This window comes from Oxyura jamaicensis, chromosome 7, assembly GCF_011077185.1.
Source record: "Oxyura jamaicensis isolate SHBP4307 breed ruddy duck chromosome 7, BPBGC_Ojam_1.0, whole genome shotgun sequence".
NCBI lineage: Eukaryota > Metazoa > Chordata > Aves > Anseriformes > Anatidae > Oxyura > Oxyura jamaicensis.
The window spans coordinates 30,958,349-30,984,456 of NC_048899.1; the positions used below are offsets into that span (position 1 = coordinate 30,958,349).

General features: G+C 38.0%; 1 long non-coding RNA gene across 2 annotated transcripts in view; it reads left to right on the plus strand.

The window, feature by feature from the left end:
- LOC118170341 overlaps positions 1-24,032 on the plus strand; it is a 127,254-nt gene extending 103,222 nt beyond the window's left edge. The window contains exon 4 of one of the 2 annotated variants that reach the window (XR_004752666.1): positions 23,804-24,032. This is a non-coding gene — a long non-coding RNA (uncharacterized LOC118170341). Of the gene's footprint in view, positions 1-3,864; positions 4,373-23,803 lie in introns of those variants that run through there. The other variant, XR_004752667.1, reaches the window with a different exon arrangement.
- The last annotated feature ends 2,076 nt before the right edge of the window (positions 24,033-26,108 follow it).

Here is a 26,108-nt window from a genome sequence, read left to right on the forward strand (position 1 = left end):
TTTCCTCACTCCTTGCCATTCTGATCACCCTACCTGATTTACCTGGTGAGACTAGTGTGGCTAACAGTGGCTAACAGTGACACAGCAGAGCATTTCTCCTGTGAGCAGTGAAGGATCCTAATTTCTACTCTGGTGCTCCCAGTAGCATTCTTCTGAGTGAACAGGGCCAGCTCTGGCCAGCCATGCTCACCAGCTGATGCAGGAAAGCACTCTGCTTGTGGTGGGATTACTGTATCACTTGTTTGCCTTATTTCACCTAAGCATCAAGGCACAAAGTTATCACTGTCATTTAAATTGGATTACTACAGTCAATGCATTTTATCATATCACTTCTGAGGCCCAGTGATATGGAACACAGTAATTGGCACTTGTTGGGATGCACAGAAGTTCTCAAGTGTACAAAAGATTTAAGCATCTTTCAAAAAGTAATGCCACAACCTAAAACCTCTTTCAAACTGCCAGAGAGCTTTAAAAGAGGCAGTTCAATGATTAGAATAATACTGGGAGATGAGGAAAGAAAGATGTTAAAAAAAAAAAAAAAAAGTGAAAATTGTTCTTCACTTTTGTTCATTGCAGTTACCAAAATCAATGTGTCTGCAAATGTAACTTGTCTCATAAATCATTAGGTCACAAGCCCGAACAATGTCAATGTGTTGTCACCATCCTATTAAATTAAATTACTAACCAAGGTAATACTTAACAGCACATTTCACAGGGAACAATGTTTTAATGTATTGAGGATGCCTAATAAATATAGCAGCCAGCTAATACGATTTGAAGGCTTTAGACAGAAGGAATACTAGAGAGAGATAAAGATAAAGGAGGGTGAAAAAAAAAAAAAGACATCTAGTCACTAGGGATACAGTGTACTGAAATACTAGATAGGCATAATGAGAAATGTCCTGCTAAATCCCTACCCAGTAATTTTCAAAGATGGGTTGATTGGATTAGATTCGGATCTGGCACCTTCAAACAGAAGGGCGTAGGCAGACTTGCAGATAGCTGAGGCTCTCACTTGAGCTATCAGAAAAACTAAATGGTGAACTCTGAATCTTATTCTTACTGAATATTCTCTGCAACAATATTTATAAAAGGTATGGGCAGGCTGTCAGCTTCAGAAGAAAACAGGGCAATATTCTGATTTACACCAGCCAATAATCCAGTCCATCATCAGATTAAACGATATTTCAGTTCTAAAGCTTGATGAAGCTGCTCCACCTAAACAGTAATGTCCTTTTTGCTTTTATATTTGTCCAATATGGGAGTAGCTTTTTTTTTTTTTTTTTTTTTTTTGGCAAAAGAAAAAATTTAAACACATTGCACACAGTCCTGATCCTCCCGCCCAGTGCTTTAAAGGGATGAGGTTTGAAGAACTCCTATTATTATGTGTGGAAGTAGAGAATAAATAAGCAGCAAGGTCAGGCTTCTACATGTACAGGTTGGTGTGTACCCAGTCCAAGTAGAAATCCAGACCAGAGTAGTAGCATATAGCAGAAAACGTAAATTAATATATAATTTAGAATAAATTCTAAAAGCGTTTCACTATGAGATTCTCGTTTCACTGATTAAACATACCTTTAGTCTTATTTTGGCTTTTTATTTTAATAAATGGTACATATTAGGGCCCCTTCCTGCACTTTCCCTATCTACAGCATTCCAGGTAGCATCCATAACAGCAGAATAATAGCTCTGATTAAATGTTCAGATCTTAAGGCACTTGGTTGTTCATCCAGCACGTTAAAATGCCTAAAGATGGCACATGCACTCCAACATTACATTTGGCACAATAAAATGAAAAACTAGCACTGCAGGCCAAAATTCAGGCAAATGATGTTGTAAAAAGGTTTGTGCTAGGTACAACAGACATAATCATTGTCACATTTTTTTTTTTGCCATTCTGCACAGAGGAACTTCTGTGGCTGTGTCTAGCATTAACTATGCTACATTCAGTTCTTGGCTTCTGTGCTCTTCCCCAAGGAGAACATGCAAGTCAAATGGCAAAATTTGATCCCTCTCAAGCTGTAGGGAAAAGAGGAAGGCAGGATACAAAGGCAATGAAGGAAAAGGTTATTTTTAAGTAACAGGAGCTCACGTGCCCTTGATTTCTGTTGTTTCACAAGAGGAAAGGGACAGTGAGAAAAAGGAGTTGATGTGTGGTCATGGTCTGAGATCCTAGACAGAATCAGCTGAAACACAGAAGTGCAATCAGATGTAATGTTTTTTGTATATATGGATTTTATTTTTTTTATTACTATTATTTGATATAATTTATAATGCAAAATGTTGTCCAGCAATAGGATAGAAGTCCAACTGTAAGTCAAAGATATTGTATGCACATTTTTGGAATATGTGGATATCTTCTGGTTTTAGAGGAAACTATAATCTTATTCTCTCACACTGTTATGCTGTTATATAATGCTAATGACCGTGATTAGTTTCTGAACCTTATGGCTTGAGATAATCTTTATTTTTATTAGATATTTAATGCTACTTTTGAATTACGGCATAAAACATTTGTTTTGCAAAGAAAAGGGAAGTGTCTATCTGAAACACATGACAATTGATACTGAAGTTCAAAGCAATGTTTCTTAGGATACATTTTATGATTTGTTTTGCTAGGGGCAATGGTGGCGGAGCATTTTCTTTTAGCACTGTCACCATATAAAACTATGTTCATGGCCTACCTGTTCTTCAGGTAGGGATGGGATAAGAATCATTAATAAGATGCACAAACAAGTTTTGATAGGTGTGTCTGTGTGGTGTATGGTCAGGTATCCTAACCTAGCGGGGTACATAGGAGTTTTATGGCTAACTTGCAATCCTGGAATACTGTTTCTTAGTGCAACGCTTTGTCCACAAAAATCACATTGACAAACCCTGGACTGCTTTCAGACATGAAAGCTGTCTGTTTGTATCCCTACATAGTGCAATACTTCTTACCTGTGATTTAAAAGGGAGCTGTTTGCAGAGGTTTTTGCAAGCAGCACAGCACTAAACTCAACTTCCTCTGCTGTCATGCCAGTGACAATCACAGAGACAAGCATACCCTGTCTATATTCACTCCTAAAAATGTCAACAGTTGCCTTTTAACAGTGACAAGTCTAAAATAGTTGCATAGTTGACAGAAACTGGTTTAACCTGGCTATCAGACAAATGTTGTCATAAGATAATTTTATCGTTGTGTTTGTCCATGTAGAAATTAAACAGTTGCTGCTTTCCTTTTCATTTTTCATTCATTCGAGCCAAAGATGCCTTGTTAGGTTCTTCTGTTTGGGAGCCCTATTTCATGTTTCCCTTCATTTCCACTTTAAAGGAGATTGCATTTTTCCATATTTTTGTCCCTCTCTTTGCCAACTGCATTGATTTTCGGAGTTGTGCCCTATTTCCTGCTTTCTAATAGATTCTTGTCCACTGCTTCCGTTTCTAAATCAATGTCTTTAATACTTCAAGAACTCATCAGTAAGAATGGCTATAAAATTTAGTCACTTCAATGACAGTTATCTTTTGCTCATTGCTGAAAGCTACTTGTACTGACAATTTCCTTCAAACACTGTAAATATATATATATATTGGTGTTGTCAGTATAAGGCAAGCATTTTTTCACTTCTATAATTTCATTGGAAGTAACATTCATAAACTTCACTTGTGAAACTTCTAATTAACCTTAAGGGCATTCAAAGCCCCATTTGAAAGGACATATATAGTTAGTTCATTGTTGTAAAGTGCACTCCAAATTTCACTTACCACAAGGTAAGAGCCTTGTGTGACAAGAGAGCGTTCAGCAGTCCCGTATGTTACAGATGTCAATCAGATATTGACACTGAAAATAACAACAACAAAACTCTCTCTATTTTTTTTCACCAGAGCTCACAGAACTAGATTTTTGAACATCCTTTAACAGTTTAAAGCACAAACATTCTGCCCAGAAAAGACAGGGCAAATTGTACCGATGAGATCTGGTCTATTGGCTGCCAAATGAGTAACACTGAATTGCAAGAAAAAATACTTTGTACCTACCGTATTCCAGTGGGATGACTCTCATCTCTTTCACTAAGGGTCATCTTTAGCTGAGATACTTTCTGAGCAATCTGGGTAGAGACGTGGCCACACTGAGGTCATTAGAAAAGTTAAATTCATGTTATTTTACTGTATATTGTTCCATGTAGTACTTGTATTACTAATAGTTATATATCAATTCAGTCTGTGTTGTTTATTTTTTTACTTTTAATGGGAGGAGAACAGAAAGAATTTTAGCGTTAATCAGAGAGCTGAATATTATATCAGTTTTCATTCACATGCAAAGTAAATATTCATTACCATCTCTGGCATGTGTAGTTCACTGTGTAATGTTATAATATGCTTATATTATAATTACTCTATTTTATAATTTAATATACTTACGTTAAAGTGTAATTGCATATTCCAGTAAGTAATTCATTTATTCTTGTTAAAATTATATTAGAATTGTGTCCTAATATGTCCTAATCTATATATATTAGGGAAATTCTGAGGCTGAAAAACTTGTCCTGATCATCATCATCAGTAGGAAAAGTAGCTGTCAATCTCTGCTTCTGACCGGGGAACAGGCTAATGAAGGAGTCTAGTCTGTTGACCTATGTAGTTAACTTCTGAGATGGCAGGAAATCTCGCTTTTCTCTTCACTGGGGGCAGAGCTGGATAATTATATGCCTGTTTTTGACATTCAGTGTGTGGAGACTCTGAACTTTGGGCTGGTGGTTATTTCCAGAAGAGAGCTGGAGAGAAGAGAGCTAGAGAGAAGAGAGCAGTATAGGGAGAGCTGTTCTGGTCTGCATGGATGAGCTGTGCCTGTTAATGGAGATGATCTGACCATCATTTGGAAATTAACATCCCTTTGTTTAGAAATTTGGAAGTGACCTCAGGAGCACTTTTTTTTATATTTTTTATTTTTTATTATTTTTATTATTTTTTTTCCCAAGTAAAATACATCAATTTTAAGTGGAAGCCAAAAGGTCACCCCTGGCAATCATGTTTTTTTTCACTGATACATGTGACTGTCATAGATTGTTTTGATAGTTATTAAAAAAGAGGGTTGGAGTGATTTCTAGAATATTATTACACTCTAAAGTAGGGGATACATGGCAAATCCAAAGGAGGAAGCAGTTTCTGCCTTACTGGTGACAATGGACAAGACAAAGTGGCCACAGAAATCTCACTTTCACAAATGCAGATGACTGCGGCAACAAATCTTTCTACCTAGCCATAAAGGAAATATGTGTCAGAGACTCAGAAAGTAGGTTGATAACGGTTTTAAAAACAAACAGGAGCATAATTTTGACGCCCATCTACAAGAAGGGCCGGAGGGCTGACCCGGGGAACTACAGGCCTGTCAGTTTGACCTCAGTACCAGGGAAGCTCATGGAGCAGATTCTCTTGGGAGTCATCATGCGGCACTTGAAGGGCAAGCAGGCAATCAGGCCCAGTCAGCATGGGTTTATGGAAGGCAGGTCCTGCTTGACGAACCTGATCTCCTTCTATGACAAAGTGTCGCGCTGGGTGGACGAGGGAAAGGCTGTGGACGTGGTCTACCTTGACTTCAGCAAGGCTTTTGACACCGTCTCCCACAGCATTCTCCTCAAGAAACTGGCTGCTCTTGGCTTGGACTGGCGCACGCTTCGTTGGGTTAGAAACTGGCTGGATAGCCGGGCCCAGAGAGTTGTGGTAAATGGAGTCAAATCCAGTTGGAGGCCAGTCAGTAGTGGCGTCCCCCAGGGCTCGGTGCTGGGGCCGGTCCTCTTTAACATCTTCATCAATGATCTGGACGAGGGCATTGAGTGCACCCTCAGTAAGTTTGCAGATGACACCAAGTTAGGTGTGTGTGTCGATCTGCTCGAGGGTAGGAAGGCTCTGCAGGAGGATCTGGATAGGCTGCACCGATGGGCTGGGGTCAACTGCATGAAGTTTAACAAGGCCAAGTGCCGGGTCCTGCACCTGGGGCGTAATAACCCCAAGCAGAGCTACGGGCTGGGAGATGAGTGGTTGGAGAGCTGCCAGGCAGAGAAGGACCTGGGAGTGATAGTGGACAGTCGGCTGAATATGAGCCAGCAGTGTGCTCAGGTGGCCAAGAAGGCCAACGGCATCCTGGCTTGTATCAGAAATAGTGTGACCAGCAGGGCTAGGGAGGTGATCGTCCCCCTGTACTCGGCTCTGGTGAGGCCGCACCTCGAGTACTGTGTTCAGTTTTGGGCCCCTCGCTACAAGAAGGACATCGAGGTGCTTGAGCGGGTCCAAAGAAGGGCGACGAAGCTGGTGAGGGGCCTGGAGAACAAGTCCTACGAGGAGCGGCTGAAGGAGCTGGGCTTATTCAGCCTGGAGAAGAGGAGGCTCAGGGGTGACCTTATCGCTCTCTACAGATACCTTAAAGGAGGCTGTAGAGAGGTGGGGGTTGGCCTGTTCTCCCACGTGCCTGGTGACAGGACGAGGGGGAATGGGCTAAAGTTGCGCCAGGGGAGTTTTAGGTCAGATGTTAGGAAGAGCTTCTTTACTGAAAGGGTTGTGAGGCATTGGAACAGGCTGCCCAGGGAGGTGGTGGAGTCCCCATCCCTGGAAGTCTTCAAAAGACGTTTAGATGTAGAGCTTAGGGATATGGTTTAGTGGGGACTGTTAGTGTTAGGTTAGAGGTTGGACTCGATGATCTTGAGGTCTCTTCCAACCTAGAAATTCTGTGATTCTGTGATTCTGTGATAATGTTTTATGGTAAGATCATTTCAAGGGCTATTTATTCACCTAAACAAAAGCAGATTGCATATGGTGCAACAGAATTATGGTCCTCTTGCTCAGATATGAATGAAGTTTTCTTACAGTATGAAGTATAATCTTTTCCAGGAACTATTCTCTCTCATTGGCATGCTCCACTTATAGATAGTGTTACACTGGGTCTATGAACTAATCTTTTTTCTAGACTTTGTTTGCAGGTCATGACTTTTACTCTATTTAAGTACTTCCCTTTGAAGCTCTAAATCAAGGGCAACTTCAAAAATGGGCAGCTTCTATTAAATGTAATTACTTCAATCTGAAAGATATGCTAAAGGTGAGGATGCTAAAGAAGAGTAGCCACTACATTAGAGTAGCAGCTGTTAAGAACACAAATCATAAAAGTACTTCTGTTGAATAAAGGGTTATAGTCAAGGGAGGATTATAAATGTGCAGGATTTGTTTTGGATTGTGTATTATGCCTTTCCTGAAAACATAAACTGTCTCTTCATGTTTTTCCTCTTTTAATGACTAGTGAGATACCTAGCATGTGATTCTTTTTGCACCTACAGGTTCCTAATGCACCTACAGTATACTAATGAAGTTTAATATAACACAATTACATGTCCATAAGCTCTCACTCATTTTTTATTCAGTACAACATGATTTTAAAAGAGAATGCTTAAATTTTTCAATGGCAGCTGTTGGATGCAGCAACACAAAATTATTAAGTAACAGTAGCACTAATGAATACTAGAACCAGGTATTTCTCTAGCCATATTTTTGACACTTTCCATTTTTGGTCAGTTTCATATGTACATCTTCACACTATTAATAGAGCAGCTTATCATCCAAACCTTCCCAGTGACCTTTTCTTCTTTGATCTTATCCATCATGTTACATTTCCTACCCCAGTCTATGCTGTCACACCTTACCAGCACACAGACAATTTATTGGCTCTCAGTCCTTCCAAATGCTTCCAGAGGTTTATTTTACCTATTAATTTTCAATCATTCTGTTCCTGATTGGGAAGAGGAATGGGTGAAGTGCTGACTGGCTGCCTGCTATCGGATGTCTGCAATTTCACCCAGTCTGGTTGTCAATATTCAGACAAAGCTCCCACCGGATTCCAGAGGTCAACTGGGAATGTGGGAACTGAAGGCTTTGTTGCCATATCTAGTGCACCACTGAATGAACATTTGTCTTACAGAAATGATAACTAAACTATTTGTTTTAGTGGAATTCTCACAAATTTTAGTATGAGGATAAAATGTCTTCTTACTGGGATAAAATGCCAGGAGCATATAGAGAATCCAACCTTTTTTTTTCCTATGTTGACAGTTAAAACTATCTTCCATTAAAAACAAACAAACAAACAAACAAAAAAAAAACATTGAAATAGGCTGAGTTTTCTTTGTGTGGTTAAAGGAAACAGATAAGAACAGTTTCATGCAGGGAACAGATCAGGTAAATAACATCTTTACAGCATTTATGCTTTTTGAGTAACTGGAGCAATTTTGCTTTCATTTTTTAGGGAATCATTCTCAGATCTAATAATGACTGAAAAATATTTCATTTTTCATGAAATAACCTGTATGAAATATTTTTCAGCATTCAGAAGTCATCTAAAATTGCTTATTTTCTTCATTGTTGTTTCCCTCATCTCACACATCAGTTCCTCTCTGTCACAGCTTTCAAAGACAGTCTGTTGGCATGCAGACTGCAGTATCAGAGCTTTATTTCTACAACCATTGTGTGGGAGAGACTGAGCAAGAGAAAGAGAGCTCTTTGGACTCATTCTTAATTTTAGAGTTCATGTTGAGAATTTTGCACAGCTTTTCATAATTTTTTTTTTGAGTGATTCTTTACTTTCTCATTTTCTTTATATGTAAAATACCCTGTGCAATGCAAGCACAGTAAAAACAAACAAAACCACTCCTAATAGGTACTTTTAAATATAGATTAAAATACATTGACATAACCCATAGTGATTCACCTACAATATTAATGTCTAACACCTTGGAAGATGTAAGGGCTATAATCTCTACAAGTCAAGTTATAACCACACTGTTAACACCAAAGACAAGTATTAAAAACAGAATTAATGGTTTTAACTTTAGTATCAAATTAACACTTTCAATATTCCATGGTAGCAGGGAACCTATCTTTTAAATATATATATATATAATACATATATATTTTTCTGGTTCATCTTTTTCTTAAGGAAGGAGCAAAACCCATAAGCTAACCAATTAGTTTCCTATCTTATTCAGTAATTTTATGGTTTATTAACCCATTATTTGTGTTTGCAGATAAAACTAAACACCTTTACATGGTGTCATATTTTCTGTACAATACTCAATTTTGCAAAGACTATTCAGAGGATACTGTAAAGGCTAAAATCAGAAAATCATTCTTGCATGTCACTTCAGGGAAGCAAAATTTGCATAGTGTGCACACTTATTTGTTGACTGTTCTTTTTCTTTTTCTTTCTTTGGCAGGAAGCTAATATCTAGTATTCCAGCAGTTCTCCTTTCCAAGATTTATGAATCTTCTCTGCTTTTTAAATGGTTTTGATTTGCATTAAGTAACAAAATAACCACTAAGCCATAAAAACAATGACACAGAAATAACAGTAAGAATATGAAAGACACCAACAAAAGCTAGAGAATGTAGACTTAAAGTTGAACTTGGCTTAGCAAATTTGGTGGACAGGGAAACATCCAGAAAGGCACGATTTCGATGAAATTAGGAACCTTAATCTGTGATGGTGGTCCAAAAAATCTTTGTTTCTGCAGCAGCAAAAAACTATTAGGAACTTGTAGTTTGGGTAAAGATGTTTCTTAGATGCTGACATTTCAGTTGCTGTGTGTGCTTACGGGCACTCTGACCTGAGTCGCTTGGAAGCTTGCTGCCATCTAAAATCTATTTCAACTGGAGCAGAGCCTAAATGAATACTTAGTGAACGTGCATTTGGCTTGAACTGTGAATAAGAATGGATTTATTTTAGACATGAGTTACAACCAATTAAGTTTTGATGTCTTCAGGTTTAGTGAAAACTTCTGAAGCAATACTTACATGATGGTGACAGTAGAAAATAACTCTTTGAAACACTGATCACAAAAATTAGTACTTTTGTTGCATTTTTTTCTGTCACTTTGCCATCTATTAAAGAGTCTATTTGATCATATAAGCACATTTATATGCAGTATCTGGACAGGTTTATGCAGCCATTATACTTCCAAAGTGCATGTGTAGATCTGGATCCTGTGCTGCACAGCTGCAGTTGCACCACACAGACATATTGCGCGTCTTGGTTGAAAGAAGCATTTGGTTGGAATATTGCTAATGTCATATTTCTTGCACATGGTCTGCTTAAACTGGCCTAAGAACTTGAACAACTGTCCTATAAGGTCCAAAGTACTGTTTTTAGGTTGCCTTGAGATTGGGTTCTTGAGCACATGTTCTTGGGTTCTTGACCACAAGGATAGAATTAGGAAGCAAGAAAGTTCTCTTTATAATCTAGTGGTTTACCAGGCAAACAGTTTAAATCTCACATTTCCAGTGAGGAAGAATTAGGTTATTGAGCAGTCAGCAGGGTAGGATTAAGAATACTGTTAAATGACAAGACCCTTAACAGGGATATTGTTCCATCAGAAGAGAAGATGGAGCTCCCGTGGCCCTCCATGGAGCCTTATCTCCAGTTGCTAATTACTGATGGCCCTCTGCGTGACATGTCCACACCTGTGTTTGCACTTGTATTTGAAACTTCATTTTGTTGTGAAACATGAGTGCACAAAAAAATGGATGGGAGGGCTTCTTTGTTTTTCAGCAGTTTTTATAGTTTGTAGCAATAAAGAAGGTACTTCAGACTGAACCTTCTGCAACCTTCTCTAAACACTTTTGGCATCTCTTTAATTTAAATGTTTCTAGCAGTTACATGACCCACAGTGTAGGTGAATTGTGAAATGCACTTAAGACATGTCTCAAGGGTAAAATCATAAATCCAAGAAAAGAGGCTTGGGGCTGCATGCAAGCTTGCTTTTCTAGCTCTTCTGCTATTTTAACCATAATCAGAACAATTCTGACCTTCAGAGATCTGAAGACCAGAGCCATTGATGTAGTTTATTTGAAGCAATATTTTAATTTGAAACTACATGTCTCGGCCTTGTTCCTTTATGGGAGTACTCTACTGATGTCTCTTCGGCTTAGGCGCAGGGCTCCTTCACTACTGGGACAGCCAACGCATGTGGTTATGTCACTTAAATCCCACTGAGAGGGGCATTTTTTTTTTTTTTTTTTTTTTTCTTCTGTAAATGTGTACCGTTGAAGGATAGTTTCAGCACTGGAAAGTGATGGAACATCAAGTCCAAAAACATACCAGGCTGCAGCACTTCTTGTGGAAGAAAATAAAATCAACCTGAAATGTGTAACAGGTTTTGTCCATTTATTCCTGTAATTCCTTACCCAACAAAATATAAAAAGGCACTCTGGGTATAGTCCTGTGCTCTCTTTGATATTTATTAAGGACAAATATAATTAGTATTAAAAATAAATAAATAAATGAATTCCCCAAGCTGCCCTCACCCACTGTTAATTTCATTCAAGTTCATTAGCTTAGCATCAACTAAGAAATCTTCTGTAGGAGGTTTTGCCTCCATTTAGTAAGATAAGAGAAATGATAGTAAAAAAACTAATGCTAAAAAGTCAAGGAGAAGGATACCTCTAATAACTCTCCAAAATATTATTCTTGTTTGAATATAGGTCATCATAAAGGAGTGAGACTGGGAGACTTCCCTCTAAAGTCCTAATGCAAGGCCAGGTGATACCAGTGATGAAATTCCTGTTTAAAATGAGAATTGCATCCAACCAGAGATTCTGCTTCAGGATGCAAAGGATGGATCCAGAAAGGCACTTTGACTCTGCAACACTCTGCATTGCAACACCCCAGCATTTGGAGGTGGCCGAACAAAGTGAGCCAGAGGCAATCATTTTATGCATCTCTAACAAAGTCTCTGTGGGTCTATTAGGCTCAAAGTAGCATATCTGAAGACATTAGGATGCCTTAGGGGTTGTCTGGGACCTCTGTAGTCTCCTGCTAACACTTAGGTAATTGAAAAATATGCAGGTACATTTGCAGAGTTTAAGCCTCCAGCCTTAACCTGCCAACTTTAATAGAACTAATATTTTACCAGCCACTAGAACAAGACACAGACTTACTGAGCACCGTGGGTTGTATTCTCCTGCTTGCTCACTGGGATGGAGCAATATTCATGACTTCCAGTGATATTAACTGCCACAGGAGCTTGCAATGATAAAAAAACATGTAGGTGGGACATTTCCACTGATATGGCTCTAAAGGATATGACCTACCAATTGTCACTGCATATTTTAATAGCTATTTACTTCAAATTATGTTATTCCATCTTTTCCTCCAAATCTGGAGATGTATAGAACTTCCCTATCTGAGTTTCATGGAAATGTCTGTACTTATGAGAGGCTGGGAATACCTGTGATCCCTGGAATGATTCACATATTTTACATTGCTAATATTTTAAGGCAGGGATTCAGTGTGCTTTTATTTCATGTATTTTTGGAGCACTGAATTTTTAAACAAAAGCTGGGGGTTGATTGCTGAGATGGTTGCAAAAGAGACGTCTTATGCTGAGTTCCAAAAGTGTTGTGGCTTGATTTAAAAAGCAAATAAAACTGCATTCCAGGGTAATTCTCATTGTGAGAAAGATGTCTCTTAGAAAGAAATGGGATCAGGAGAGTTCCTGGAAAAAATGTTTTAATTTCAGAAATGTTTCCATTTCTGGAGTCTTACTGAATTACTACTAGGACTTGTGTCTGTCTGCCTTGGAGGTGGTGGAGTCACCGTCCCTGGGGATGTTTAAGAAAATATTGGACATGGTGTTTAGGGACATTGTTTAGTGGGTGACGTTGGTGGTAGGGTGATGGTTGGACCAGATGATATTGGAGGTCTTTTCCAACCTTAATGATTCTCTGATTCTATAGCACATCAGTGTCATCTAATAAGAGTTCTTTATTGTGAACCTCGTATAATCACCAAAACCTGCAAAAGCATATCAAAGGAAAGCTTCCAGATTAATCTCTTAGTGCAAAGCAATGTCATAAAGTGATAGATTCTGAAGAATGCATCGTAGGTCTTCATATTCTGATAAAACTTCTCAGCTGAGGAGCACACAGGTAGAGGTTATGGCCAGTGTCCTGGTTTCCATGTTGTGTCTGACTTGGGCCCAGCATATCAGCAACAGTCCTTGAGTGTTCTGAAAGCTGGAGCAAGAGACCATTTTCTCATGTAGCTTGTGAAACAGGTTAGTAGTGGATGAGAAAAAATAACTTCTTTTTGCAGCTATACCTTTTTTACTTCTCAGCAAAACAGCCATTGAGTGTGAATATTAAGAAAAGTTAAACAAAAATATTTTACTTTATTTTTTAAGGACCTTGGCTTCAAAAGCAATAGCTTAGTTGCAGAAGGTATTATTGTTTTAAATATCTTAGCTAAGAACTTTGCTTTAATGAGATTTTTCCTGAAGAAAATGACTGTTTGTTATGAGAAAAAGTGCTGAAATCTGGATTCCAAATAAATTTCTCAAGCAGGGACCATCTCATTTCAGCATAATAGCATGTAGAATATGGTTTTGAAAAACATTGATGTTTTTTGGGCCCGTTCTGCTTCAGTGGGAAGGGCATTCTTAATTCAGTAGATGTTTCTAAAAAGAAAAACAGTGACACTTTTAATTTTTCAACCTGCCTTTTGCTGAAAGAAAAAAAAAATCATAACTCAGAAACATAAAACATTATGTTGCTTTAGGTAAGTGAAAAATTTCACTGATATGATTTTGTTATGGATGTTTTGCTTGTATCATTTCAGAATGTCTCCTATTGCCAGTCTCTGCTGTTTTAATGTCAAAATTATAGAGATTAAATTTCTGTGTCTCTAATGATCAGTTCAAGTAATTCAACATATCCAAAGTAAAGCTGTGTGGCAAAGGTTGTATTTTTCTCTACTTTTTATTTTCTACTGTTAGAAGTGGTAGTCTATTAATCAATTCAGAATCATAAATAGAAGTGGTGTGAATACCTAGGAACACCATTTTCAATTTTTAAATGTGTATTATTAAATATTTATTGTAATTATTTATTTAAAATTCTGTTTCATGATGCAAGAGAGGATCTGTAGTGCAGTTTTACACAGGGTGTTTATGTGGTCAAAACACCTACTAAATTTCTCTTGTAATAAAAAGATCAGGCACGTATGGATATACGGTGCAGTCTCATTGTTTGGCTGGCCAGATCGTCCTGTCCTACCACTCCTCTTTTCTTTTGTTATATTTTCTTTTTCAGCAGCTGTTTTGTTTTGTCATCTCTCAGTCACTGTGGGACTTGTACACTCCTGACACAAAGCACACCTGGACTTTGTGGGACTCATTGCAGTGAAGGGTTTTTAATGTTTTGCCAGTCAAATTAAAATGGTTGTGTGAGGCTTCATGTTGTTGGCTTCTTGTTTCTCTTCTGGGCACAGTTATATATTCCTCAATAAATAGGAAGCAATGTATCGTTAAAAAACTGTATGCATCTAATTTCTCTAGTGTTGTTTTGCTAAATCCCACTTGCTGAAAGAAACAGAACACCCTCCTCTTGGCAGGCTAAGCTTTATAAATGAGGGTATGTTTCTTAGTCTCATTATTTCCTACTGTAGCAAAACAAAGGCATAAATTGGGGTATTTGGGGAATAGTCAATTGATTTCTGATGATTTATCTTGTGCTTTTGTATATCTTGTTTTTTTGGCTGGTGGACAGAAATGGATTGAGCAGTGGACTCATTAAGAAAACAGGCTTTATTGAGGGAAAGGGCTGGGGTTCAGCTTTTTCTTCTTATTATTATTTTTTATTTTTTTATTATTTTTTTTAATGCTAGTTTTCTCTTACAGCAGAATTCCCAATGCCCACCCATGGATGCTTTGTGATTATTCAGCACAGCACAGAGCTGCATTTGCTTGACTCGTTCCTTCATCTAATAGTTATTGGGAAGTGGAAAACACCAGTCAGAGGCATCACTACTCCTATTGCCTAATCTGCAGAGCGTGCTGAGCTTTGGATCATTGCACACAGAGCCCCAAGGGAAGCGTTATAGATTCTACCCAGCTCTGCCCTGTTCTTTCTGGTAGTCTTGGCGTCCCCAACCCTATGAAGTGACCTAAATCTGTGTGCTGTACTCCTACACCAAGCACTCACACAATGTGTGCCCTGTCTTGTGGCCCACCTGCTTTCTGGTTTCCTGAGTCAGCTCCTAATCTCCCAGAGGTAGTGCTGTTCAGACAGAGCTGTCTGAGCAGGAGGACATGGGTGTCTAAGAAATCCCCATCTGCAAAGCAGCCTCCACAGAGACTTTTAAGCTACTGTGTTCATCGCCACCTATAGAAATTAGTCCAGATGGTACCTGTTAGTGAGTAAACATCTGCCTGCCTACTGATCCATGCTTCTGTATCTTGCTGCTGCTGAGAAGAAATGCTGAGGTTTAAAATACTAGCCTTCCATCTAAGCAAAAATTACTCAGTATGGTAAAAGCTGCTTTTTGAAAAAGGCTACTGATATTCACCACTAAGAGTATGAACTCCAGATTGCTGTAAGACACTAACGGATATGAGAACATGTGCATACAAGGGAGGAAGCTTGCCTGTGTGTGTATTTGCAGGTGCGGAGGCAAACTGCTGCCACCTCAGCTGTGCATGCTAGCCTGTGTGAGTGTGCTGCCCTCGTGTAGCACTGGGGTTTGCTGCAAACACAGGAGGATTGCTTGTCCCTGCGGGCTCCTGATAGTTCTCTCTCTATATATATATATGTATTTATACCATAGATTATCCCTGGGTATTTAGCATAGCACTAAACTAACTGGAAGGGGGAGCTGAGAGGGAGAGTGTGATGAACTCCTGTCCATGACTAACAGACTCTGGTTCCTTTCATGCTCTTCAGATTTGTTCTGAAATGGGAGACATTACCGTGTTTTTGCGTGAAACAGAATGAAAGGCCAGAAATCAAGACTAAAAGACCTGATTAACTCTTGTTATTCTGAAATCTGCAGTTTCTTTATAAGAAGGATGTGTAGAGGAATGAAACAGAAGGCTAATATTTGATCTCTTCTCTGGCTATGCTACAAAGACTGAAATTTCTGGGAAAAAAAGATTCCTTCCACCTACCTCCAGATATATATATATTTTTTTTTTTAAAAAAAAAGGCAAACAAAAATCCTCCTTTTGAGCTACAGTATTTTGTTAAAATAACTACTTTTCCAAATGGCTTTAAAGTCATTTGAATGCTGTATAAAATCTTAAGGTTAATACTCCCATTTTGCTATGTTAGTTGAATTTTGCAGCTTAGACAGACACTAAAGCTGCACTTGCTTTGATTTTATGCTATCCCTTTGATTTTATGCTATCCCTTGGTGGCTGCTTATGTTGCCGGCAGTCTTGTGCTGGCTTTGCATAGTGCCAAGGGAACAAGCTATTTCAAGAAAATCTTTCTCTCTGTTGCCCAAACCCTGTTTGTTTTCTCTGTACGCCTAAAGGCCAAAAGGCAAAGCAGTTGGTGCCATTCTGGCACGCAGGGGGGAAAGCTCTGGCTATGAAATCTGAATCCCTTATGCAGCATGATGAAATGGAGTCCTCAACACATGGAATTAGTTTGCACGCTTTCAGTTTTTTCCTGGAATACGACAAGCAAATCTCTAGCTGTTTAAGAACTACTCTAGCCCTACCAGCTTCCTAGCTTCAGGCATTTGTGGGTATGAATGCGGCTACCCATGACAACTACCTGCACAGATGGGGCACAGATGAACATTTGGTCCCAGACTCTGCAGTGCCGTGGCACACGTAATTCTGAGGGAAGAGATGCTATTGTGGGAGATTATGTATTTTAAGCAATGTGCTGTTCACCCTATTAACCCTTTTAATACCAAATTTTACTTACCTAGGGTATAAAGAAAGCTTGTAGATTAACTGGATAGAAAAGCTGGCAGAAAGGAAGGAAGAAAGAAAGAAAAGAAGAAAAAAGGCTGATAATTAGCAGAACTGCGGTGGTCACCTGAACACCCTTAGAGAGATGAGTATCCTTTACAAGAGATTTTACCATGAAATTCATTTTTAACCTAGTGCAAGTTGCTCAAGCATGAGTACTCAGATGAGGATTTTATGTATCCTTGTGTGCTGTGAAGAAAGAAATGGATTTACTTTCACAGAGGGCAGCAGGGTCTTTCAGCAGGATCATGATTTTGTCCGACTTTACTAAGTTCACCTACATCATCCTACGAAGTGATATGCCCTGTATAACTTCCATCTCTCTTTGGAAGTCCTTTTCCCCTTTGCATAATCAGAAACAAGCTGTCTGCCTTCTGAATCTATCTCTTCTTTTTGGACAGTCCTGTCTTCACCAGTACATCATCAAGGACTCTCACTTGGATGATACATTGTGCTAATCTATACCAAGATATAATTACTTCAGTGACATATCGCTAAGGAGCTACCGCCAACTGGCAGGGATGACTTTAGTGATTCTCACTAACCGTTACACCATTATTTAAGGGCAATGAATCATTTTTTTGAAAGCCTGAGCACTGACTCGGAAAGGGAAATTGTACCACCACATGCACATGAAAGCTGCAGAAAATGTACCCAGACTATTATGTTTATAGTTCTAAATGAATGATGGGAACTCTCTGTCTTTATTTTTGCAAGGGAATGAGCATCTGCTGTTACAACTGACTGCTGGTTAACAGGCTCTTTTCTCCATATGAAGTGGATCCAATTATATGCTCTAGACCGTCCCAAGAGGAGCACAGAAGTATGTAGCTCAAAGCAAAGCTCTTTAGTAAAGGAGGGGACACAGGACTGATGCGAGAGTGCAATCCCTGATGTACTTAAATAGGCTGTAGTGAAAGGGAGTTTGCTGTTCCCTTCTCTTCTGAAAATAACAGTTATAATGGTAGAGAGGAAGTATGTGGTGACTCTAATTTTAGGGCTGTTTGTTTCTTACTTTCGCTTCTCTTTTTTTTCCTATCATTCTTGTTGAATTTTATTTATTCAATACTAAAATATGGACAGGGCGTATTTTTGTTTTATCCAAAGCCCCATAAAAAGTGGTATTCTTCCTGCTGACTTCAGTGACCTTTGGATCAAACTGTTAGTGCAGTTTCTGTGACAGTTTTGGCAACAAATTCAAAGATCCTACAGACAAAACTAAGTTTCCTTGACATTTATAAAAAGTGACAAATTATCTCTAAAAATTTCTGGAGGAAAAGCTCTACACTATGAAGGCATTTCTTGGTGTTCGAAGTATCTTTATTACGTTTTGGGGCATGCTTTTGTCATTCTAGAGATCTGTGTTCCATGCCCAAATTCAATTTACAGTATTAAATAAAACCACGTTCTTCAATAATTATTTCTCCCCAGATCCTTCTCTCCTCCGTCACTGTCAGCCATTCCACACTCCATTTTTCCACTGCATTTTTTCCAACTCTGGGATAGAATGTTTGCTGATGGTAACCAGGAAGAAGTAATGAAATAGTTGTTCATAACAGATTATAATTTGTTCCCCTGTAATTATTTTAACTCCTTTCCCGTTCATGGCTGGACTGAATTCTTCCCAATCTTCCACTCCACGTGCAAAGTTTGCCCTTTCCTTATTGGCCTTATAGTGAATATTTTTTGAATTACCCAGCTTTTGGTCGTATTCTGTAGCATTGTTCTTTCTAGCTTTATTGATTGCATCTTGTCTAACTTAAAACTTGTAAAGTAAATATCTTCTTATTCTTTACTACATCAGCCACAACACCTCTTAATTGGCCTCTTCCTTTTGATCTTGTTTCTTCCTTTTCATTGATCCACGTGAAACCTTTTGCTCAGCACAGGCCAATGAACGTTTCAGCAGGATAAACAGCATGAGTGACTTCTGGGGGTCAAAGATTCAACATTAAGGTCTTTTGTAGGCAGAGATCATACATGGCTGCCTACTAATTGGTAAAAAGAGAACGTACCTGGAATACTTATGCCAATAAACACTTGCAGGAGTATTCCTGCTGGAAGTATCAAAAACATTCTCTGTAATACAGCTAATGGTGGGTACCCACCTTTTCATCAAAACCTGGCATGTTTTGCTTCTGTTTCTGGCTTTGGCATGTCAGTTTGCTTTTTAATGGGCTCTTCCGAATCTCATTTGTAAAATCCTGGTCACCCTCCACAACTGGTTGCATTAGTCAGAACTGTTTCTTATGCCTAATTAGGGAGCTGTAGCTTCACATGGACATGAACATGAGTTGTATATATATATATTTATATATATTTCCCTTGCATGTAGATTCTGAATAAGTGTATTCACATGAGTATTTGTGGAAATTTACAGCTTTGATATTTATAAGAATACATTTTCACATAGTATTCCAGCATTTTTTGAGAATCTGTATTGTATGTTTGGTCCCATTTTTCTTCATGGTTTCCTTTTCTGTCCCAAGTCTTACAGATAAAGTTATCTGATGAGCCCTTCATTTTTTCTTCTTTTCTTTTGTCTTCACTGAGGGAGCTTTTTACTTTTCATTCATGAAAATGATTCACTGTTCAGTATGCTCTTGCTGAGACTCTGCAGGTCACTTTATAGCCTACTGTGCCAGCAGTTAACTGAGATTCTTTGGTCTCTTTTTCTGTCACTAAAGCAACTATTTTCTCCAAACTGATAGCTTAATCCAGGGTCCTTTAAGGCTGAGTTATTTCTTCTGATAGCACTTCATAGTTTACTGGGTAACTTCATGTGCTTGATAGCATTGCCATGTGCTTTATGTTCATGAACCATCTTTTGCCTTTCCTCTTATGTGCTCTCCCTGTATGGGGTGGGGTTTATTAGATTTTATAAAACAAGCAAGCCTTAACATTCATCTTAGTTTGCTGTGTGAAAGTAACAAACTGTGGGCACAAGCTCTTCACAGCACTCTTCACTGGGGTTACATTTAGAAGTTCCTCCCAGTCCCATTAGAAAGTGATTAAATATCAATGTGGAAGCAAGGATACATTGATCAACAGGTGAAGAAGCTCCAGGGTACCTTTCTGGCAGATTATCAAAAGGTCTTTCTAGGAGTTAAAATCCATTGTCTCAGTGTTTTTTGTTGTTGTTGTTAATTCTGTAGTCTGGTATGCAGCCACTTCACCTCCTCTTTTCCTCACCACGGGTAACAAATGAAAAATTTTAAAGGCTGCAGAATAATGTGCATTTTCACAGTAGGTTAGGTGGTTAGCACAGGTGTTTCTGAAATATCATCGTGTTGGTAAAGGGCATGGTGCTTGATGGCTTTGCAATTTCCACTTCCATCTGTGTGAGGTAGGAGCCTTCCATATGTAACATAGGCTGCAATTTAAGTTTATAAAAATGGTGGTTAACACATGAGGAAGAACGGGTGGGTTTTGGATCTTATTCACAAAGCAGAGTTTCAGCTGGTGAAGCTGTCAGAGACCTGGCAGACCCAATAAATCTGTGGTTGATTTCATCTGCTTAAAAGTTACCCTGGTGAATTTAGCTCTTTTACGCTCTGGAAATCAATCATACTGAATTGTTCATTTCCCTTAATTCTATTAGTCAGTCATAAAGGTTTGTCAAATGATTTCAGCTGAGGATATGTTGACAAACTATTCTGCTCTATTCTCTATTTACTAAGCATGTCATTGTATCTATATTGAATTTTCTTGTACTTCTTTGTATTAAAATTATTAAAAAAAAAAAAAACTTTTTAGAAGGGGAGAAAAAACTATGTTGTATAACAGATACAGCAGTTTAGGTACAAAAGATTACTTGTGCTAAAACTCATGAAAGCTGCAAGAGAAATGAGCATTTTTACATAGCTGTCAGGGAATTCACACAAGACTGCAATATAATTCAGTACAACATAGCAAACAATGAATAATATAGCTCCAGAAATAACAGTAATCAGAACTCAATGCTTTAATTTATGAATGTATTTGCACATTAATTTTGTATTTGTGTAGTCAGGGATTCATGCTTTGTTTTTCTTCCATGTCTCCTTTTCTATTGACAATATTTTATTGTTATTATTATTATTATTATTATTAGTTTTTGTTATTTTTTGTTTTTGTTTTACATTATAGTAGAATTGCAGAACCAATTGCAGAACTTGTTTATTATACAAGTTTTTATTGTGTGAATTACTTTCCTAATATATACAAAAGAGAGAGTAGATATCCTGAATGTGTTACAGGACAGAAAGAAATGATGGAAGAAAGGAATATGGAGTATGGCTGGCAAAACACAGGGCTAAAATGCATATGTTTTGCATAATGATTAGTATGCCAGATAATACTGTGTATTTGTGCTTAGATTTTAAAAGAGAAAAGGCATAACTATAACCTAATTTTTGCTTGCCATTGATATGATAGATCAGGATTTTTGATGCTTCTAGTTGTAAAGGGATTCAGATACAGTGGGCCAGTCCCACATATGTCCTTGAACATACTCCTAAATGTAAATGTATTGGTCTTTCCTTGAGGAGGGAGAGATTGAAGATCTTGTGACTCTACAGTGCTGCCAGGGTACTCGGTAAATCCTTGATCAAGTGATTCAAAGGTAACTGTAAGGGCAGAAGAAGATGAAACAGGACAGGACAGGATGAAACATACACACAAGACTTACCTAGTAAGTAGGTAATCATCTCTTAGGTAAAAATTAGTTGTCCTGTCTCCCACATCATTCTTAATTGTCCTCCTAGCAGAGCCTTGAACCCAGTACATCCATAAAATGGTTTGTCTGTATCTGTAGTAATCTGTTCAAGTGGGTGATGTGCTTCTTTGGAGCACAGATCCTGCATGCATTTACACCACAGACATGGATTTCAAGTTCATTTGCTTGCTTTTGAGAGAGAATCTAACACTGAAGCAGCTGCTTTGGGGCTTTTTTTATTATTATTATTTTTTTGTCTTTTATTTTCTTCTTTTTTTTTTTTTTTTTTTTTTCCCATTCTACATGCACAAGGCTGAATATAAAAACAGTCCGTCTGCTTTCAAACTCCATAATGCCTGATACCACCTGTAGCCCTCTTTGAATGATTTTATACTTTCCTATACTCATTATACCCACTCCTAGCATTTGAGCCAGGACCTACTCTCTCTTTGTGACACTGACACTCCATTGACCTTGTGCCCATCTCTCTCTTTTATGAAAAATAAGCAATAATGAAAATCGTATTCAGAAAGAGATCCTGATGCAGGGATCTTTTGTTGAATGTTATCTCATATTTCAGCAGCTTTTTTGGCTTCAGGACTTGGAAACATTTACCTTCTCCATTGGCTGGAATGCATACTTGCATGCTTTGTGTGTGTGTGTGTTTGTGTATTCTTCTCTGCTTGTCCTTCAAAATGTGCTTAACCAGTTTATTCATACTGACTTTCTCAGAATGAGCTCGGCAGGTGAGGTACAGAGATCAGAGCAATGTTGTTATGAGTGTGGATACATGCTTCTCAGTTCTGGTTTGACCAGCTGTCTTGGCTTTCGCAAATGCAGTAAAGATACTGAAAGCTTAGAGGAACTTTTTGAGGAGAGCTGTGTGACTTTTTATAGGAGAAAGTATACAGCTTCTTTTCATAAAACTAAAAAAAAAAATCAATTTCTTTTCCTTTCTATCTACATTTTTGCTGTCAGTGCTCTAAATAACTAACTTAACTATCTTTATACAGTTAGGGTGAAAGAATACAAAGTGGAAAGAAATACCTTATGGTATAAACAATACCAAGAAATAACAAATTCAGACAGTCTGATGTGCTTATAGATAAAATATCTGCAATATATGGCTTTGACTGTGGAATTATCAAAAATAGTTTAAATCACCTCTGGGTAGGTGAACGTCATTAGTGCCCCTGGGAGTAGTTCCCATGGTGGAACATGCCCAAGGGAGAAATGAGGCTTTGTTGAGCTGTGAATACAAATACAAAATCCACTGAAGTAATTTTTAATGATACAAATAATGACAAAATCTTTCAGTCCTTTTCTTCTCCTCAGATGTCTCTCTTGATGAAATCAAAATCATCCAGGGAAACGATAAGTAGGCTGACCAACAGGTATACACTGATACACAATATCACAGTACCTGATGAATAGAGAGGTGAGCCAGGACACTTATTGACCCCTGACTATGCCAAGACACTGCCAATTACTGCGAAGTCACTGAAGAAGCCCATGACATTATTGGTGCAGTTCTGAAAATCTTTACCTTATTTACCTTATTTACTGTTTTCTTTCCTTTTTATTTTTTTAATGAACTTTTTGGAGAGATGTTTTAGCAATCATGAAAATATGAAAAAGGATAATTTTCTTACTTACATATCATGTTAGAGTTCATCTTCCAGCTTCCACATAAGCATAATCCTCTTTCCTCCAGTTTTAGTATCAGTCCCAGAAGCAATGTATATGCAAATGTGCCTATTTTGTAACTTAAGTTTCTATTTTATATGAATTCAGTCCAGTTACACAACTGGGGACATGTCCAACATTTTTCTGTTGTCAGGGCTCCAGGTGGGTCTGTGTCACACGGTGGAGGTGCACAGCTAGCTGCTCATTTTGCTGTCAGTGCAAAAGTCCTTGAGATAAAATATGGATGATTTCTTTTTCAGGGAACACACATTTACCTTGGTAAATCCGGTGTGTCCTGACTTATATTTATACAGTGCTAATAAGCTGAGTATAGGGGTAGGAAATCCTGATTCCCTTGAGAAATTAAAACTCTCTGGGAAAGTGAAGTTTTCAAAACACTGCCTTTACATGCATAAACTGTCTCAGGTCTTCCACTCATGCAGAAAATTTTCATGACATTTGTAAAATATTTTTTCATTAAGTCATATTAAATAAAACCAAATCAAGTGCAATGAGGAAATCAAAGTGCTACACAATAGTTTTATATTGATCTTTTTTAATGATTATGCTCAGTCCTACTTAGAGAAGGAAATTTGGGTTGACAGATGCATTGACTCTGACTGTCTGGGTTGTGCACAATGCCTATCAGGTTGTTCCATATTAAGGACGTGTCTGGAAGATGCTGATCTGTGGGCTGGGTTTCCTTTCAGTGGAAATCAGAGCATCATGGCTGTTGCATGTAAAAATTCCTCTCCTCAAGTAAGGATGTTTAAGGACATGGACTTGTATTTAATATCTTGGAAGTGTTTTCAGGTCCACTGATTTAAACACAGTCACAATACCCTTTTTACTTCAACTGAAATTTGTGCAAATGTTACTTCTAGTGACTCACTGAGATGAAAATGAATTTTTTTTTTTTTTTTTTTTTTTTTTTACCAATGCCTCACAATGTCCTTGATAAAGTTTGATTGCTCACCAGCATTGCCTGGACTTCATCCAAAAATGCACCAAAACTGGAGAGCTTTATGATCATATCCCAAATGCCAGGATTATTGCCTTTGAATTTCCATTGCTTCATAGCAAAGTTAAAATGAAGGATATCACGGTACTGATGACAGATTCATTTCTAATTCTTTCTCAGAGTACTTTGGGTGAAATCTTTCAAGTATCACATGCTTAAATCTCCTACAGTTCTTTTCTTATTTTTTTGATGAGATTTCAACATCTCATTTGTATTTTAACATGTTTCACTGACTTTCCCTTTGGAATTTGAGTGCATGTGAATATCATGACCAAAGACAACACTTAAAACAAGAATATGATATAATTTGATAGGAGGAACATTACAAAGTAGGGAAGAAGCTTTTTTTTTTTTTTTTTTTTTTTTTTTTTTTAACTTGTTGGGGGTGGTTGTGGTAGTGAGTTGGTCTTCTTTAGGCTTGTTTACATTTGCCTTTGAATTTCCTGATTAATATTTTGTAACAGCTGTTTCTCCAGTCCTATTCTTAAGACACAACTTCATCTTGTCTGTCTCCATTGCTCCTCTTTTGTTTGGTCATGTGCATACATAGTACAGCCAATATCCATATGTCACTATAGATATAGCAGTCTTTACAGTGACCAGAATCTGTCTCAATCAAGATATCAGCATGGACTGAGCTATAAGGATGCAAACAGGCTGATGAGGAAATCCTCAGAGTGTGCTGGGAATGGAAATACAAATGCTCTACAAAGTTCTAGAGCAGCTGTTGCATGACGTAGTCACATGCTGCTAAGCTGCCTGAAATAACCCTATTATAGCTACTTTCAAATGGTATGTTGGAATGTGGTAGGAGCCTTTGACTTTACCTCTGGACAACTTATCCTAAAACTAATTCAGGAGAAAGTTATTTCCAAGCCAGAGGCAAAGCCAACATCAAAATAGTTCAGGCTGTCTTTCCTCTGGCAGCCCTTGAACTGTCAACAGCCCTAGTAGCTTCAATAATTCTAATATTAGTACATCAATACAATTATAATTTTTTATTTTTTTTATTTTTTATTTTTTATTTTTTTTTAAATCAGAGTGTTCGTTACCTTTGATGTGTTAGCTATATGTAGGATTGATCATTCAGGTTTTTACATCATTTGAAGAGAGAAGCAAGTGCATACCTGCAATCTTGGCAACAAACACAAATATGGTGCTACTTGTTTTGGTTTTATTTTCATTTCTTAGTGATACTCTGTCATAATATAAAATGCTCAGGAACTAAATTCTGGTCTCATTTACATTGGAACACATCCTGCACTACATCATTTAAGTCAGAGACATTTTTTGGAGGAGCATTCACAGCATGCACAGCCAAGAGTATAGAGAGTTCCACCTCAGACAAAAGAAGCCCTGGAAAAAAAAACACCTTATTTGTTGTTCACTTGATGATAATTAAAGCAAATAGAGATTTAATATTTTCCAGTCTAACAGTTAAAATTACTGCAGCAGCTAGATGTCAGCTAACATTTTTAATTAGTCAGGAGCCCCATTTGCAGCTGCTAAGTACTCATACATCACTTTGGGCACTTGTTTCTGGGCAGCTCCGGTATCAGAAAGCAAAATATGTTCTCAGCTACCTCAGCTACCATACCATTATGATAGTTTAGACTGGTGCCAGTCCAGACCCCTGTTTATGTGTCTAGATTCATGGTTAAATGCCTTCAATTAAACAGACAGGTTCCACCATTCAGCCTTTAGACCACCAATGTAACATAATTTGCTCTATGATTTTACCAGAAGGGCTACTCTATTTCTGTCCTATATATTGCAGTTCTTTAAAAAGCAGTCATGCAGCACAAACCACCCAAGGGCAACATTTGTGTGGCTGTTTGGTTGTGAAGGGCTTAGAAATAAAAGCATGACTTCACTAGGCATTTGATCAGCCTCTGATTTTGGCTTCAGAAGCCAGTGGATTACTTCTTTGACT